Source organism: Pistacia vera, unplaced genomic scaffold (assembly GCF_008641045.1).
Source record: "Pistacia vera cultivar Batoury unplaced genomic scaffold, PisVer_v2 Contig40, whole genome shotgun sequence".
Classification (NCBI taxonomy): Eukaryota; Viridiplantae; Streptophyta; class Magnoliopsida; order Sapindales; family Anacardiaceae; genus Pistacia; species Pistacia vera.
Window position 1 is genome coordinate 2,361,799 of NW_022196224.1, and position 18,484 is coordinate 2,380,282.

The following is an 18,484-nucleotide window of genomic DNA, read 5'->3' on the forward strand; positions in this document are numbered from 1 at the left end:
AAGTATAATTGTATTCGTATATTTATTTAATTAGGTTATTCTAAAAATTTAACTTTTTCTATTTTAATTTTTTTATATGTAAAAATAAAGAAACTCCCCCATTATTTACATTTCACAAATATTTCATTATAGTCCAGGTTCCAAAATAGGTTCAAACAGTTCCAAAAACAGGTTCCAATATAGGTTCCAAACAGGTTCAAACAGGTTCCAAAACAGGTTCCAAAACAGGTTCCAAACAGGTTCCAAAACAGGTTCCAAACAGGTTTCAAAACAGGTTCCAAACAGGGTCCAAAAAAGGTTCCAAACAGGTTCCAAAACAGGTTTCAAACAGGTTCCAAACAGGTTCCAAACAGGGTCCCCTACAGGTTCCAAACAGGGTACCCTTTTACAGGTTCTGGTTCCGGTTCCGGTTCCTCCGGGGGTAAGAAACGGAACCAGAAAGCACAGTAGCGGTTCCAAAAAATTGGAACCGGAACCACCCGACAGTACAGGTTCTGGGTAGGTTCCGGTTCCGGTTCTTACCCGTGTCTGGTTCTACCGCTACCGTGCTCACCCACTGTGAGTGATGCAAGGATTCATGATGAAAGAGAAGGTATGACAGTGATTTGAGACTGATGGCTGGGCTTGTTTAGAGGACTGGTTTTGGATATCTCTATAGGAAGTTGTTTCTAGAGCTTATTCATGCCTTAACATTTTTGTTCTGTTTTGATTCTTCTAATGAGTCCGTACTTGTTTATTGAGAGACGGTTTATTTAACATTGGTTTTGTTAGATTTTGATTTGGGTTGTGGGTTTAGAATTTTTTTCTACTGTTTGTGTTTTGTAAAGAGTTAATTTGAGGTGGAATTTAAGTAATTCAATGGTTTGTATGTAGTTGATGATGCAAGAATACTATGCTTTTTTTTTAGATATTTGAACCCAGTATTAATTTATGATAAACGGACGTTCATTATATAATATAAATGAGAGTCCATGATATTTTTTATAGATGTTCGTCCATTGTGATGAATTCATGCATAGAAGGTGTCTTTTGTCTCCAACGTGATCGTGTTTGACTAGATGTCTGTCCATTGGTACAAAAATTCGGTATTGGTAGCATTATGTATAAAATATAAATATACATTTTATTAAGGCTTTAGCTTTATATTTATATAAGACAACCATTTCTTTAAGGCTCTAGCATTATTATTAATATAAGACTATAATTTCTTATAGCTCGACATTATTATTGATATAGACTGCCCTTTCTAAAGACTCCGGTATTTCCGTCAATGTAAGATCCCCATTTCTTAAGGTTCTAGCATTTCTGTCATATAAGACCACCATTTCTTAATGTTTTGGACCCATTACTCTAAGACCACCCTACTAAAGGCTCTGGCCTTCATCAGATGGATACATTGGTAAGCAATAAAATGCACCATGTGACGACGACACAAGGTTGTAAATATTTCTTTTCAAAGGGCGATAGACCCAGCACTTGAATAAGCATACAGTGTGGCAGGTAAGAAGGTCCAATGTGGTTATTAGAATTGAAATGTATCTTTGAATAGGCCCATTTGGGGGACCCTAATAGACATTTTCATCTTAATAAGTGGAAAGTCGTTGACAAAAAACCAAAAAATTATTTCGGAGAATTCTCTAAATTCTCTTTTTTTTTTTTTTTTTTTTTTTTTTTGTTTGAGTAATACTATTTTGTGCAAAAAAATCTTCAAAGATTTATGTACAAAATCATGTGATAAGAAAATAATGGAAAGTGAACACAAAAAATAAATTCATCATATTACTTTCATCATTTCTTATCACATCACTTTGTACATAAATATTTGTAAAATTTCTTTATACATTAACATTATTATTTTTTTTTAATCTCAAAAATATTCTAATATTCGAGGTAGCAAGAGAAAAAGTCTTAATTATCAAATTTCAATTTGTAATTTCAAATTCTTTTCAAAAGTCGTCCAGGTTATTTTATTTTCATGACATCCATTCAATTCATATTATTTGTGTAGGGACCAATTTCAATGATTTTTATTTTTTGCCTATCTAAAATTGGTCCCAATCTTTACTAAAACTAATTATCATCCCACCTTTAACAAAAATGTTTCTTTAAATTTTAAGAGAAATACACTATGACCTTATATTTATACTTTATAAAGGGTTAAATAAACTAATTTAAAACTACATCGATTTATGGGATTTCCAAACCATAGTATATATAATTCAAAATTCCATTTTTAATCTTCTATTTATAAATTATTTTTTAAAATTATTAGATAATATTCTAAAAAGTATCTATCAACAAAAATTAAATTTATTATGAATTATCTCATTTAATCCCGAAATTAAATAATTTTATATTAATTTTGGGATTATCTCAATATAATTCATAATATAAGGTTTTTTTTTTTATCTCTATTAATTATTATAAAATGTTGAAGATATTTCTATACCTTGTTCTTGATAAAATATTGATTTATACATCATTGTTTATTTATTAATTATTCCCCTAAATAAATCTAGTATCATTTCATCCAAGTGAAATTGTCTTTTATTATTAATTCACTTTTTCCCAATAAAGGTTTATCTTACAAATCCTTTTAATATTTATAAATATTCCCATAAATGAACTAGACACATTAAGGACTTTCATTTATTATTTTTAATTACTTGATAAATAAATTTTACTATTATCACTTCCTTTTCATTTATGTCTGTTAAATTATTTTTCTTTAAAAAAATCATCACTTACCAAGCCTTCTCTATAAGAACACCAACCTTCTCATCTTTAGGCATATCAGAATTTAGAACATGGTGTTTAGAGTCCATCGTTTTCACTCTTAGAATTCATTGTTTGTTCGTGAGTTTAAGCAAAACCCTAAACATCGTACCACTTTCATTTGCCTCACCACCAAAATACTACTGCAATTATCTTCATTTTCATATAGACCACCTCAAATAACCCTTAATCACATCCATGTATCATCATCACTTAGTTGAAGAGAAAAATCGGTGAAATTATAACTTTCATAACCTTCTACTATCCAAAATACTGTGTATAGCAAACAAAAACCGGAAATGATAATACATTAAGATTTCTTAGCTTTTTCTCTATTTTTCCTCAAAAGCAAAGAAAGAGGTGAGCTCACAAACAAAAATTGTCAAATTTCTATTTCAAATGAGTTGTGATTTTTCAAATTCACTACTACGCTTAAAATTGTCCACTGTATACGTTTTTCTAATTTGTCCTTATTCTCTCCACGCATTTTTTTTTTTTTTTTTTTTTTTTTGGGGGGGGGGGGGATAAATTCTTCTATGTTAACATTCTTTGATCTATTGGATATTTTACCAAAATCTCAAATTTGACGAAACGATTAGACTCTCACCGAATACTTGCCCTAGTCTTCTTTCGATCGATATTGGCTATGCAAGGCTACAAGTAGATTTTCTTGGAGGATTCTAATGAGACCATCAGATTTGTGGAGTACAATAGGGTCCAAGAGAGGCAAGTAGGGGATAATGGGATAAATTAATTATTGAGTGGAAAGATGGCAGCAATAGGGGGGGAGTGAGAAGAATTATTGTTAGATTATAGAAAATAAATAAGAGGGAGGTAAAAAGGGAAGGAGGATATCTGGAAAATTGGAAGGTAAAACAGGGGACGATGCTGACCCTCAAAGTTCAGCCTGGTTCTTAATAGTTTTCTGTCTGTTTTGTTATTTTCTTTTCATGTTTGAATGAGGTTGGCTAATTCTTTCTTGGTATAGTTTATCCTCTTCTTTGTTAATATATATAATGGCGGACCCAGGCCATTTGAGAGTAGGCTGGGCCTACCTTCAAATGAGTAAATAAAAATTTAAAAATTTTTACTTTTAATTTTATGGGATAACCAAATAATGAGTGTGAAGAATCCAAGAATAGAGGGCATTTTCATTTTCACTACCAATTTTATGCAACAAAAACCACCGCAACTTAATGATGCAAAAAGCCTCTGCAATATACCATCTCTTCCTCTTAATCAGAAGCTTTTGCAGAAAACAATTTAAGTACTCATTCCTAGCAATGATGTCCTTTGAAATTTAGTAAAAACATTCAACTTTGACAAGAATTCTCCAAGTTTACAGACTGTCATAAATTTTATAATATTAATCAAAACCCAGTTCTACAAATGACCTTTACCAATTTCTGAAATAACAAAAAAAAAAAAAAAAAAAAGCAAAAACTTATACAGATAATTCAAATCATTCTTTCAAAACCAATAATTATCAATTTTGTGCAACTATCAAGACCTAACCTTTGAACACAAACTCACGCTCGCTTTTCTCTTCAACATCAACCTCAAATTCTAAGGTATTCGCTCTTTTCAATTGTTTCTTGCAGTTTGGTTACCGAGAAAATGAGGTTGATTTTTCCATTTTTTTCTTTTAATGTGTTATTTATTTATTTTGTGCTCTGAATTCTTAGTTATTTTTCGTTTAACTGTGTTTCCTTGATGAGAAAATGAGGCAAAGTTTTGTTCATATATTATTATTATTATTTTTTTACTGTCTTATCTTTTGTAATTTTCTCTAAATTCTATAGTTTATATTTTATTTTATTAAGCTATTTTAGTATTAGGTTGATGAGAAAATGGTGTTAAGTTTTGTCATTTTTTTGACAGTTTTTGTTTTGTATTTTGCTCTTAATACTATGGTTTGTTTATTTTAATTTATTAAGGTGTTTTAACGTTAGATTGATGAGAAAATGAGGCAAACTTTTATGGTTTTTTTTACCTCTTCTCTGTTAGTAATATTGCTCTAAATTCTAATTTTTTTTATTAAGTATATTTTTGCTAGTATGTTTGGCTGATGAGTAAATGAGGCAAAGTTTTGCTAAATTTTTAATCTCGATGGTTGAGTTTTGATTTTAATAGTTGGATTTTGAGTTATAAGCTTAAAGTTTGACTGCTTCTCTGGTGATTTTAATTTATTTCTTTATAAATATTTATATATTTTACTTGTGTTAGAGTTGTGATTGGACTTTAAATTTGTATAGAATATTTTTGGTAGATTGTGGTTGATGTGAACTCTTTTGATTATATTGAATTTAAGTAGATTGTTAGATTCTTGTGATTTTTTGCTCTCTTCGCATTTAAGAGGTTTTTCTACATCAAAATTTTCTTGTGTTTCCTTATGAGTTGGATGTGATTTTACATATTTGCTTTCAAGGTATTGCTTTTTGTAGATTTATTTAAGTAGGAAAGTAATATGTTATTGCATCATTTTCTTTCAGTTTCTTGATATTGTATTATTTTCTTTGCTTAAGGTTAGATAGTTTTTTTTAAGTTTTCAATAGTTAGTTAACAAGCAACGGCGGAGTCGCGGAGACCCCCCCTCAACAAAAATCCTAGGTCCGCCACTGTATATATGGTATCAGAGCAAGGTGAACTAGGGAATGGTTAGTATGAGAATGGAAATAATGTGGAAAGGAGAGATAGCTAAGATTGGGGTGGACATGAGTAGCATCAGAGATTGCTTAACGGAATTACAAGGCTGGATGAGAAGGAAAAAGGAAAAAGAAGTCAGATGAGAAGAGAAGGGCAAATCAACTGAGGTGCCTAAAACTCTAGAGATGGGTAACAGTCAAAATCGGGGTGGTCTGAATGGATTGGAAAATCGGGATGGTCAGACGGGGTTAGAAAATCAAAATCAACATTAGGGAGAATCTAGTAACGTCAACAACACCATCAGGGAGAATTCAGTGGTCGCAAGTTAGAGTTACCAGTTTTTTCAGACGACGATCCTTATGGGTGGTTATTTAGAATCGAATGTTATTTCACGGTCAACAAAATAGGAGAAACGGAAAAGTTTGACAACGGTAGCAGTGTGCATGGAAGGTGATGCCGTTAACTGGTATAAGTTGATGCAGGTGAGAGCTCCAGTGGTGACATGGCCGGCTTTCAAGTTGGCTTATCTTCACCAATTTAGTGGGTCCCAAGAAGGGAGCCCATATGTGACTCTAATGGGAATCCAACAGACAAAGACTGTGGAAGACTACCGGCGACAATTTGAGGCAATCATGACACCTCCAATGGAGGAGAAGGAAGAGATTTTAATTGCTGCCTTCCTTATTGGGTTGAAGGCAGACATACGAGCCGAGATTAAATTGGCCCAACCTAATTCCTTAGTCCAGCTTTTGGACATGGCCCAAAGAGTGGAAGAATGGGCTTTGGAGGACTTACGAGCTAGACCAAGAAGGTTTGGAAAAATATTGGGGCTTATTGGGCATGGGTTTGGATCAATGGATAGTGGATTGTCGAGGGTTTAATTTAGTTGGATTTGGGGCGGCTCAAATACACGGGTCACCAGAATTCGGGTCTAGGACCTAATCACCCGTAAATCCAAATCAGAATCCCGTCAGATCTTCTTTTGTCAACGAGCAACAACGATATTCCGGCCAACCTTCAGGGAACTGTCAATCTTGGGATGACCGTCAGTCCAACACTATTCCGACAATAGGTTACCAAAGTAACATTGCACCCTTGTCGTTGCCTTCTGACTCTAACCCATTTTTCGATCAAATTTTCCCTTCAAGCACATAACAAAGGCCGAAATTCAGCAGAAGAAAGAACGGGGTATATGTTTTAGGTGTGATGCCAAATTCTCAGCAGGGCATAGATGTGGAGAAAAGTAATTCCAATTTATTTTCGTTGATGAGGAGAATGATGAAGAAATGAGTGAAGAGAAAGAAAGCAAAGAGGAGGTATCGGCACCACTACTGAACTCTATCGAGCTCTACCTAAGTTCAGTAATGGGTATCAACGGATCAAAAACATTGAAGTTAAGGGGGCATATTAACGACAGAGAAGTGATAGTATTGATTGACAGTAGGGCTTCACATAATTTTATTTGCAAAGATATCATTGACAAGTTGTCTCTTCCAATAACATAGACAAACCCGTTTGGGGTTCAAGTAGGAGATGAATATAAGGTTCAAAGTGAAGGTGGGTGTCAAGGGGTTTGTTTAGAGATTCAAGGAGTTACAATTGTTCATAATTTTTTCCATTTTTACATGGGGAATGCAGGTGTGATCTTGGGAATTACCTGGCTTGAAACTTTTGGCAAGACAACTACTGATTGGAAGAAACATGTCATGAAGTTTAGATTGGGGCCAGAAAATGTGAAACTGGTAGGTGATCCATTATTGTACAAGACCTTGGTTTCTTTGAAGACGATGATCAAGACCCTCCAAAATAAAGGTCAGGGGTGTTTAGTTGAATTTGGACAACTTCAGATGCAACATGAAGATGAAGTTAGCATGGATTCTCAAGTAAGTGCCTTATAACTTGTTAGGGCAAAAAAAATGTCTTTGGCCTCAATAGACCCAAGGGGAAGACACCTACAACAAAGCTCGGAGTCATGGCCCAATTCCGATTGGGCCTATGACAAGGTTCACATATTGGGTCTGCTCATTACACCTACCATGTTGCTCACTGCTTGAGCCTAATCAATAAAGGTCTCGATTTGTTTAGACCTCATCATCAGCTTGTCTAGGTCTGGGCCCATTGATCCAAGACCACCTGCTAGACTTAGGGTCTACTTGGACCCTAAGGTTGCCTACTTACTCCGGCACTATCTGGATTCTACCGAAGAGATCCAATACTATCCTAATTCGTCTAAGATCTGTATCTTAGACCTGTTGGGACTCCCTCTCCTATTGAGGCAAGGGAGTCAAAGGCTTTCCTTTTCACTAAACCTCAACTTCCAAGGACTCACAATCCTACCAGGACTCGAAGATCCTACAACCACTATTTAAACAAGAGGCCATTCTTCTCATAGTTATAGAAAACTACACCTTTTAGCCCCACAGTCTCACTCTCTAGAGCCTTACATCATCGCCGTAGTCCTAATCTCCAGCTAGATTCCTGCTTCACGCTTGTTTTCTTATGTGTGCAGGTGTAACGGATTGCTAGTGGCCTCAACCTCACAAGATCGTACCCTATTTTCGTAACCGTAGATTTTGTCGTCTATAGTCTAGCGCCCACCATAAGGCCTCTGGCAATCATACATCTTTCAAAACCTGTTTTGCAAGGAAACTTCCGTATGGCTAAAAATTCAGATAACACTAATCCTGGTCTTGAGGCTAGGCTCGAAGCTTTGACTGCTCTTATGCAACAACACTCAGACAAAGTGGCAGCATTGGAAGCCTAGAACGCTGCCATCCCAACCAAAAACGCCTCTATCCGAGTTGAAAACTAGTATCTGAAAGAAAAGATGAGTCAATTTTATGATCTTGAGCTTCAGTCTTGTCAGGTACAACCTAGTTGTTTTCGTGCATCGATTTCGTCCATGCAACCTCTCCAGACTCCGGATAACAGATTGCCCACTTCGGATACTTAGTCAAGTCAACTCCATTCAACGCTAGTAGATGGCCCAACCCAAAATCTAATTGAGTTGGGACAGCAAAAAGGTTCGCTCTCGGCTGACCCACTCCAGGCACGAGATTAAGGCACCCAAGTAACATAAAGCCTACCGCAACAAGAGCCACCCATTCTTGCCATCCCGCCTCATCTCCAACCAACCACTCTTACCCAAAATCCATTCGGCTCGACTCACCCTCGTGGGTCAAATGGACACCATCACCTTTAATCCACCCCGCTCGAGTCCATTCATCCCCACGGACTGAGTAACACCCAAATAACCCCACTCACTATCCATGCAAGCCAAAACACCCGATCAGTCACAGTGGGAACCATCCAACCCAAGGGAATGAATGAAGACCCAAATTACAAAACGGCACACAATGGAACGATTCACCAAACTGCCCCGCATGACTTAACTCAACCAAACATGCCGAGTGCAAGTCATATGACAAACCAAGCCAACCAAGCCGATCTAGTAGCCTCCGCCTCGCCCATGGAGCAAATATTGGCTAAAAGATTGACTTACATATAAGCAATGATGAAGCAAATACCTATAGTGCCAATCCCAACCAAAAAGAGTCAACCTCACAGCTATGTCGGTTCACCCTTTGTGGATGCAATCGCTCTAGTCGAGATGCCACACAAGTTCACCATCCTTAGCATGAAGTCTTATGATGACACAATCGACTTGGATTACCACATAGCCTCATACAAGCAACGGATGTTCGCTGCCTCAATATGCCAAACACTAAGAGAAGCCTGCATATGTAAAAGCTTCGGTTCCAGCCTCTCTGGGCTAGCCTTCAATGGTACACAAACCTTCCAAACAACTCAATCAGCTCATTCGCCTAGCTCACCGACACCTTCATTGAGCAATTCTCTAGTAGCAAGAAACTCGAGGAGTTGTCAGCCGACCTATACAGAATCTACCAGAGGAGGGGGAGCCGCTGAAAGAGTACGTCAGTAGATTCAATAAAGAAAAAGTCTCTATCCCATCCTGTAAACCAAAGATAGTGGTAAATGCTTTCAGAAAAGGCCTCCTCCTTGATGGAGAACTATACAAAGACCAAAATAAACTTGGCTGCACCTCAATAGAAGACGCCATGGCGAGAGCAGTAATCTAGATAAGATGGGAGGAAGACGAGGTGAACCAAATGAGGCATGTTAGATATGATGATCGTCTCCAAAGGTAGAGTTAAAGAAAGTTAGAGTCCAAATCATATGAGCCCTGACATCAACCCTTGTCCCACAATTCAAGTAGAATCAAAAAGCCGTATGATCGCCAGCCGACCAGAGCCACGAATAGGCCATCCGGATCAAACCAATTCAAGATTCCAAAGTACAACCACAACGTTGAACCAGCTCAAGTCGTGGCAATCATAAAAGGGATAGGACCTACCATGAAGTGGCCAACCAAGCTCAATCCCAACGCAAAAAGGGACATGACCAAGTGGTGCAAATTTCATGGTGACCACGATCACAACACCGTCGATTGCATCACCCTAAGATTGGAAGTAGCAATACTATTAAAGAGGGGACATCTCCGGGACCTGTTGACAGATAAAGGGAAGAATACAATCAGCCAGAGAAGCTTGAAAGAAACATCTCCCCTTCCTCGGGAATTGACACCGAAGAGGTTTTGCTCCATTATCTTCGGAGGATCAAAAATCAATGGGGTTAGTTATTCCTCGGCCAAGCGGCACACTCAAGCCAGCCATTACCTAGAAGTCTAATCCATCTGCCCATCTCCTCAGGCACATACCAACCACATCATTCAGTTTGAAGATGACGAGCCGACCACCTTAGCCTCCTTTCATCACGATGCTCTGGTCATCTCCCTATAGATCACCAACATCCTGGTCAAGAGAATATTTGTAGATGGGGATCCTCAGCAAACATCCTCTTTCTTGAAGCAGCGAAAGTCATGGGACTAGATGAGTCAAGCATCAACAAACACCTAACCATCCTAGTTGGGTTCAGCTTTTAGCAGAAGTACACTATCCGAGAAATCACCTTGTCTGTCTATGCTAGTGGATTCAACAAGCAAACTAATTTCTTGGTGCTTGACTACCCCTCACCCTACAATGTCATCTTAGGTCCACCCTGGATCCATGACATGCGAGCAGTCCCGTCCACCTTCCATCAAACTATCAGGTTCCCAACAAAGTAAGGAGTAAGAGAAATCAAGGGCGATCTTAAAGCCTTGAGAGACTGCTATAAGAACACCTTCAAAGGCAAGAGTCATGCTTTATAGAAACTACATAGCCATCTAACCCTTCTGACCGAGCCAGATGAACCGTTCATGGAAGAGTTGGATGAAGTGCAGATACACTTAAACCATCCCGATCGAAAGACCCAAATAGGCTCTCGCCTCAAGCCGGAGTTAAGAGAGCGACTTATAGACTTCTTCAAGCAAAATCAGGATTGCTTTGCCTAGTCCCATGTAGACATGATGGGAGGCAATTGTCCACCACTTTCACGTAAATCTAGATCACCTTTCAGTGAAGCAGAAACGAAGAAAATTCGCTCCAGAACGCAACTGGGTCATCAATGAGGAAGTTGACAAGCTGCTGAGTAACTGGTTCATAAGAGAAGTCCATTACCGCAACTGGCTAGAAAACGTGGTGGCTGTGAAGAAAAAGAGTAGAAAATTGAGGATCTACATAGACTTTACAGATATGAATAGGGCATACCCCAAGAATTTCTTCCTACTCCCCCACATTGACATGATGGTCGATGCGACAACCGACCATGAACTCCTAAGTTTTATGGATGTCTTTTTAAGGTACAACCAGATTTTGATGCACCTGGATGACCAGAAAAAGACAACTTTCATCCTAGAGAGGGGAACCTATTGCTACAAAGTAATATCTTTTGGACTTAAGAACACGGGGGCCACCTACCAACGGCTAGTCAACAAAAACTAAACATTTTGTAGACACCATGGAAGTATACATCGACAATATGCTTGTCAAGTCTTTTGTGGCTGGACAACACCTCGACCACCTCAGTCAAGCATTCACTGTCCTCAAGAAATACAACATGAAGCTCAACCCAGCCAAGTATTTGTTCGAGGTCTCGTCGGGTAAATTCTTGAGATACATGGTGACTCAACGCGGGATAGAAGCCAATCCTGACCAGATTCAGGCAGTCCTGAACATACCATTACCAACTTACATCAAAGACATCTAACGCTTTGCGAGACGAGTGGTTGCCTTGAGCCGTTTCATCTCTAAATCTGCTGACAAGTTCCACCTCTTCTTCGTTGTGCTCAGGAAATCCAAGAAGTTTGAGTAGACTCCTGCTTGCGAAAAAGCCTTACAACAACTGAAGAGGTACTTGACTTCTCTCCCATTTCCTTCCAAGCCTTTGGTTAGGGAAAAGTTCTACAAATATCCAGCAGTCTCAGAAATAGCCACCCCAACAATGTCAGTCCGAGAAGACAATGCGAAATAACTACTAGTTTACTATATAAGTAAATCACTCCTTGACGTTGAGACGCGATACAGCCAGCTGGAGAAATTACCACTCGCCATCATCCATGCATCGAGGAAGCTTAGACCGTATTTTCAGTGCCACTCTATAGTCGTTCTCACCTCCTTCCTGCTTAAGAAGATACTTCACAAGCTAGAGTTGTCAGGCCGACTCACCCAATGGACAGTAGAGCTTAGTGAGTTTTTTGTATCCTTCTAACCATGCATCACCATCAAATCCTAAGTGTTGGCAAACTTCATTGCATATTTCACCCCTAACATTGTCGTCCAAGCGGAAAATGAGCTATTGTACATGACTAGCGGGTCATCCTCAAAGTGGACTCTCTCAGCGGACGGCTCAAGCAATGTGAATGAAAATAGGCTCGACATCGTACTTATTACACCAAAAGAGGATATCATCCAATGGGCCATACGATGTGGGTTCAAGTGCATGAATAACGAAGCCGAATATGAAGCCTTGACCGCCCGACTCTCTCTAACCAAGGAGATTGGAGTAAGGAAGTTGGAGGTAAAATCTGATTCTTTACTCGTAGTCAATCAACTGCAAGGGACTTTCCAGGCCCGAGACTCGAAGATGACAACTTACTTGAACTTGGTAAAAGAACTCTAGTCTGCTTTCAAGGAATTCTCTATCACCCAAGTCCCAAGAGTAGATAACGCTCATGTTGATGCACTTGCCAACCTCGGCTCATCCCTTCAAGGTTCCTCCCTGTCATCCATCCTGCTGTTGTTCCTCCTATGGCCAACTGACTAGAAAGAACATCCAACAAAAGAGTCGCCTAACCTTAAAGAGCCTAAAGTGTTAATGGATGTTGAACTAGCTGACTCTTGGATGACCCCTATAATTAGATACTTGGAACATGATGAGCTTCCAACTGACAAGAATGAAGCACGCTACCTGAGAGCCAAAGCTGCAAGATTCACCATCTACGAGGGCCAACTTCTTAAGAAGTCTCCAGCCTCTACCTCAAATGTATAAGCCTAGAGGAAGCCAAGTACGTCCTTACCGAACTCTATGAGGGCGAATGCAGGAACCATGCAAGAGGACGCAGCCTTGCCCATTGGGTGATCACTGCTGGTTACTATTGGCCAATTATATGCACCGATTTAGCATCTTATGTGAAGAAATGTGATAAATGCCAAAGGTTCACCCATGTCTCACACCTCCGACCTGAACAACTCAACTCCTCCCTCACACCTTGGCCATTCATGAAGTGGAGGATAGACATAGTTGGAAAATTCCTGACCGCACTCGGGTAACAAGTCTTCATGTTAGTGGTCACCGACTATTTTACTAAGTGGATCGAAGCCAAAACACTCACCCAGTTTTGAGACCAAGAGGTAAAAGCCTTCATCTGGAAACATGTCATCTGCAGATTCAAAATATCGAAGTAAATATTCACTGACAATGGGTCCTATTTCATCAGCTTAGGCTTCAGAGACTTTTGCTACATGTGGGGGATCAAGCTCAGTTTCTCTACCCCTCTCAACACCAAGTTGAACGGTCAGGCTGAATAATCAAATAAAACAATCATGCAGACTTTAAAGAAGCGTCTCTAAGCCAAAGGTGCATAGGCAGATGAACTTCTAGGGGTGCTCTGCTCCTATCTAACAACAACTCGCTTGTCCACCGGTGAAACCCCTTTCTCCCTCACATATGGCTTCGAGGCAATCATCCCAGCCAAAGTATCAATCCCCTTAATTGGACTCAAATGGTCAGAGGAAGAAGCCAACTGCCAAAACTTTTGCCACAACTTGGACACTGTCGATGAACTATGTGAGCGAGCGAATATCCACAATGCCATCTACCAGTAGTAGGGTGCTTGATATTACGGCCGTAGTGTCAGAGTAAGAACATTCAAAGAAGGTGACTGAGTCCTCCTTAAGGTCTTTCAAAACACTAAAGAGATCAACTCTGACAAGCTCGACCCTACCTAGGAGGGACCCTACAATCACCAAGGAAGTAGGAAAGGGCACCTACAAACTTCAAACCCTCAAGGGCAAGGACATCAGAAATAGTTGGAATGCGATCCATCGCAAACACTACTATTTTTAGTAAGATTAATCCTCGTGTCAATTCTTTATTTTTATTTTAAAAAATGATGGATGGGCTTGTCCACCTACTTCACCTTTAATCGGCATTGTGGCCAGGATCTAATAAAAGAACTATTCAGTGATATAGTTGCATTTACCTTCAGTTTACATTGATTCTGTCATGTTGCTTCCTGATTCACCATCAATTAGCCTCGAGGCCTAGATTCAATGAAAAATTTGATTCTCACCTTTGCTCGACCTCATAGCCTGAACAAATAAATTATAAGTATCAAAATTACACCATCAGTCGGTTCAAACTAACACAGCTACCCATTGGCTTACACTGTCAGTCAGCTCAGACCGACTCCATCGACTTACACCTTCAATTGGCTTAGACCGACTTAGTGACTTACACTATTAGTCAGCTCAGACCGACTCATCACCCTACACTGTCAGCTGTTTCAAACCGACACATCAATTCATTGACTTACACCTTCGATTGGCCCAACTGACTAAATGTTTTGCGCAAATATACATATCCAGTCTGCTTAGACCGACTCAACAATTTGATGGCTTACAACTCCAGTCGGCTCATACTAACATGACCCTATAAAATCACCTTCAAACGGCACTAGCGACTCAGCCACTTGGCTTTGTCTGCATCATAAATACAATTAGTAGGCTCAAACTAACTAAATCAATGCGCACACTCAAATCATACCATGCGAACCTAACCACGACATTTCGCCTACACAAGTTACATCTACAAAGGGCTACCTAAGAAAAAGGGTTTAGCCCCCACACATCTACAATCAATTAATCCATCCATCCACGAAGAAACCAATAAATAGGAAACACAAGCTAAATCATAAAAGCCCCAAAACGGCTAAGTGTCTAATACAAAAAAGGCACATACACCATAAAAAGGCAACCGAGGCCCCAGAAATACATGAAGGAAAATAAACATAAGTCTAAGAAGCATCACGCCCCACACCATCAGAACAAGTCGTCTCACCCATCTCTAACTCGGTCACCCTGTCTCCAGCCCCAGCAGTCATCCTTGTAGCCTGGACACTGACACATCTGTAGTCGACCGCCTCGGCTAACTAGCAAGGTCGAGTATTTGATCATCAACCTGTTCTTCTGTGTAATCTACCCGACTGGCGGCCTCCTCCTCATTTATCTCCCGCAAGAGTTGGATGTCTTCATCCAGGTTCCAATGGGTAGTGATCCCAGCCTTATAATCTAACATCAGCTCTCCTCTAGCCCTAATGATGGCGTCGTTTGCAATGGTGAGGCACTGCTCCCTCAGCAACCCAACTTCCACATTCTTCTCATCCAGCTCCTTCTTCAATTGCTCCAATTCGGCCTCGACCTCCCTCCCTCGCTATTGGCTTTCTCGCTCGGCCTTCTAGGTTGCCACCTCTCTATATCGCAGATTGGCATTGGACTTAAAAATGTCCTATATTTTCTTCTCCTATAACACAATGGACTTTCGACGGTGTAGGCTACTTGTGAAAGCCTGAATAAAATCATTTGATTAGTGTTCAATCGCAACAAGTACAGCAAGATAAAAGCCCGGTTCATAACTGGAAAGCGTGAAATAACCCCCAATCAATGGCTGCAATTGCACCCATCTGATTCAATCGGCTCTTGTCTGCTAGAAACAAGAACGAATCGGCCAACTTGCTCATGGAAGCGGCATTTGAATAAGTTGACACAGAGCCTAGGATACTCAAAGTAAGCATCTCATTCTCCTCATCCAAGACTACAGCCTTGGATGTCTCAGCCCTGGTCACAGCTGGCTATCTGGGTGGAGTCACAACCATATCCTCCACCCTCCTCTCCTTCCTAGTCAAAGAGTCTTTCTTTCTCTTTTTGTGACGCCTCACGATGGACTCACTCGTGCTTGGAACGGTTAACTTCTTTATAAGCTTCTCTGCAATCGTAAATTCCTCAACAGTTACTGGATTCAGGCTCGACTTCCCAAACAAAATATGATTGCAATAGCGAATGAGCAGCACACTCCAAGTTTGCTTTAGTGAAGGGAAAGGGACACCTCGCTGATTCGCACCAACTCCAGCCCACAAGTGACTCGTCCTCAAGTTCACCTCCTCCAACACCACTTGCCAATCACTTTGCCCTCTAAGAATGGCAAGAACCTTTCTAGTCTGCTCGTCTAAGCTGTCCTCACTCTGTCCGACCTGATTGAAATCAGGATTTGCAAAGGGAAAACAAAATAAGACTTTAGTAATCAAAGCATGAGTAAAGACTAAGTTCCTCACCAGTCGCCTGCCAGGTATATGGGATCTCGCTTTAGCCTCTCTCTCCAAAGACCGCTTCACCCCTCATGAAGAAGAAGTGTTCCTTCTAGTTTTTGTCACTCGACCGAAGTTTGGTCACAAGATGAGCCCGGTCGTGCCTAAGCGTGATCATGTACCACCCTTGTCCTTGTCACTCTCCTTTAGGAAATATGAGTACAACAACTCGTGCAACCCAAACATCACCTGATTCCACACACGGAAGTCCTCCAAAGCCATCAGCAACCTCCACCCATTTGGCATAACCTGAGTTGATGCAATCATGAAATGGTTCAAGACCTCCCAGAAAAGATGGGGTATCGAAAGCCTCAGCCCGTTGGTGTGCTGTCGTAGGCAACCAAGATTAAAAACCTTCCTAACCTAACTACTAAACTGTAAATAGGGTAAGCAAGGGTCGATCCCACGAAGAGTGTCTAGCCGAATTTTCGATGATGTGAACAAGGCTGGGGGGTTTTGAGTGAAACAGAAAACAGTCTTAGCAAAAATAAAAAACAATTCAAATCTAAATCAAAAATAACAAAACTTGGTCTCAGACAACATCCGCCATCGGAATCTTACAACTGATCATTGATGCAAAATTAAATCAATCCACACCTGAATATTCACCGTTGGAACTATTTTCCTATCTCTCCTTAATTGTAATTAATCAAGAAACAAGCGATCTTAATTAATCTTACCACTAAACAACCCTAGACAAGCGCTCAAGATTTAATCTAGTGGCAGCCTTAAGAATTAGAGAAATCGATGAAGCTAAACAACACAAACACAAGCGGTTGTATTTAATTTAGTTGAATGTTCTTCTTAAGATTACTAATTCCTGACGCAGCGAATTATTAACCCTAATTGCTTCACAAGTTAGAGGGATCAAACAATTACGGATTTGATATCTAACTTAGCAGTAGATTGCAACAATTAATAAACTAGTAGGCGTCCCTAGTAATTAAACGAAACAATCATAAAATTAGGCACAGAAAACCATCCAATACTCAAACACGAAAATTGAACACTAAGAAAAATATATTAGATCTCACAGTTTATTGATTACGAGGCCTCCGTTTCCTTCGACCAAGTTACAAAAGCTTTAGCCGCTCATAGCCATAATAAAAAACTCAAAAAGAAAGAAAAATTCCAGAGAAGAGAAGACAGAGGCGTGGTCCCCCTCAAAAACCCTAATCTGATCCCTTTAGCCAAAAATCTAGTTCAAGTATTTGAATCCTACTCAATCTCCTAAAAGAAATATTCTAATATCCTAAAATAACATTAATCCTAATTTGATTCTAATTAATTGAAAATAAGATAAAGTCCTAAAATAAAATAGGAAAGTGGTGATTCTGAGCTGTAACTTGCGTGCCACATGTGTTCAAATCTTCCAATAATAAACTGCCCAATTGATTTGCATGACAAGGCAGAATGCTCCAGGACGTCCAGTGCAGATGTGTCAAATTCAAGCTCGATTACAACCTTGATACAGTGAGTATCTCTCCAAACTAAAAACATGAAAGTTGTAGATATATTTCTTAGCGTTCCACAGCATTTTGAATCATCTCAATCAAAGCTCGGATGAGAGAGTTATGCCCAGATTACGAAACAATGTTGAAACTGTCTGAATTCACTTAATTAGTTCCGTTTTGCAATTAACGCTTCCATTTGCATCCTAAATCAAAATAGAATAATAATGAGTACATTTAGGCAACAAATAAATATAAAATACTAAACATTAAGGGGGGTAAATATGATATTTTGCATTCTCATCACCCGTCATGGAACCACTTCTCGTCGGTACTCACCCAACCTTTCGCCTCCTAATTGACCCTCTCGTACGACTTGGACACCCTAATCTTGACTGACTCTGGAATGAGGTACATCGTCCTGATCCGCCACACGTTGCTCTCCTTCAACAAGGGCAGATAGTCTTTATTTAGTATCCCGCTGCTGAGCTGACTCAACTCATCCTCAGAGCCATTACTAGTAGAGGGCGAATTTCCAAAACTATCGGCTTCATTAGAGTCTTCCCACTCATCCCTTTCCCATCTGAATCATCGTCACTTGGCACAACATCATTCAGCCTAGAAGTAGCCACATTCATCCCCTTGGGTATGCCAACCAGAACATCTCCACCCTCTGGCAACACTACCATCGTTGGGGCCCTCTTGTATTCATTCCCAACCTTCATCTCCACCTCCCTTGAGTCGCCTAATTCTGACTGCAACATTCAACCCCTTATCCATTTGACCCGGG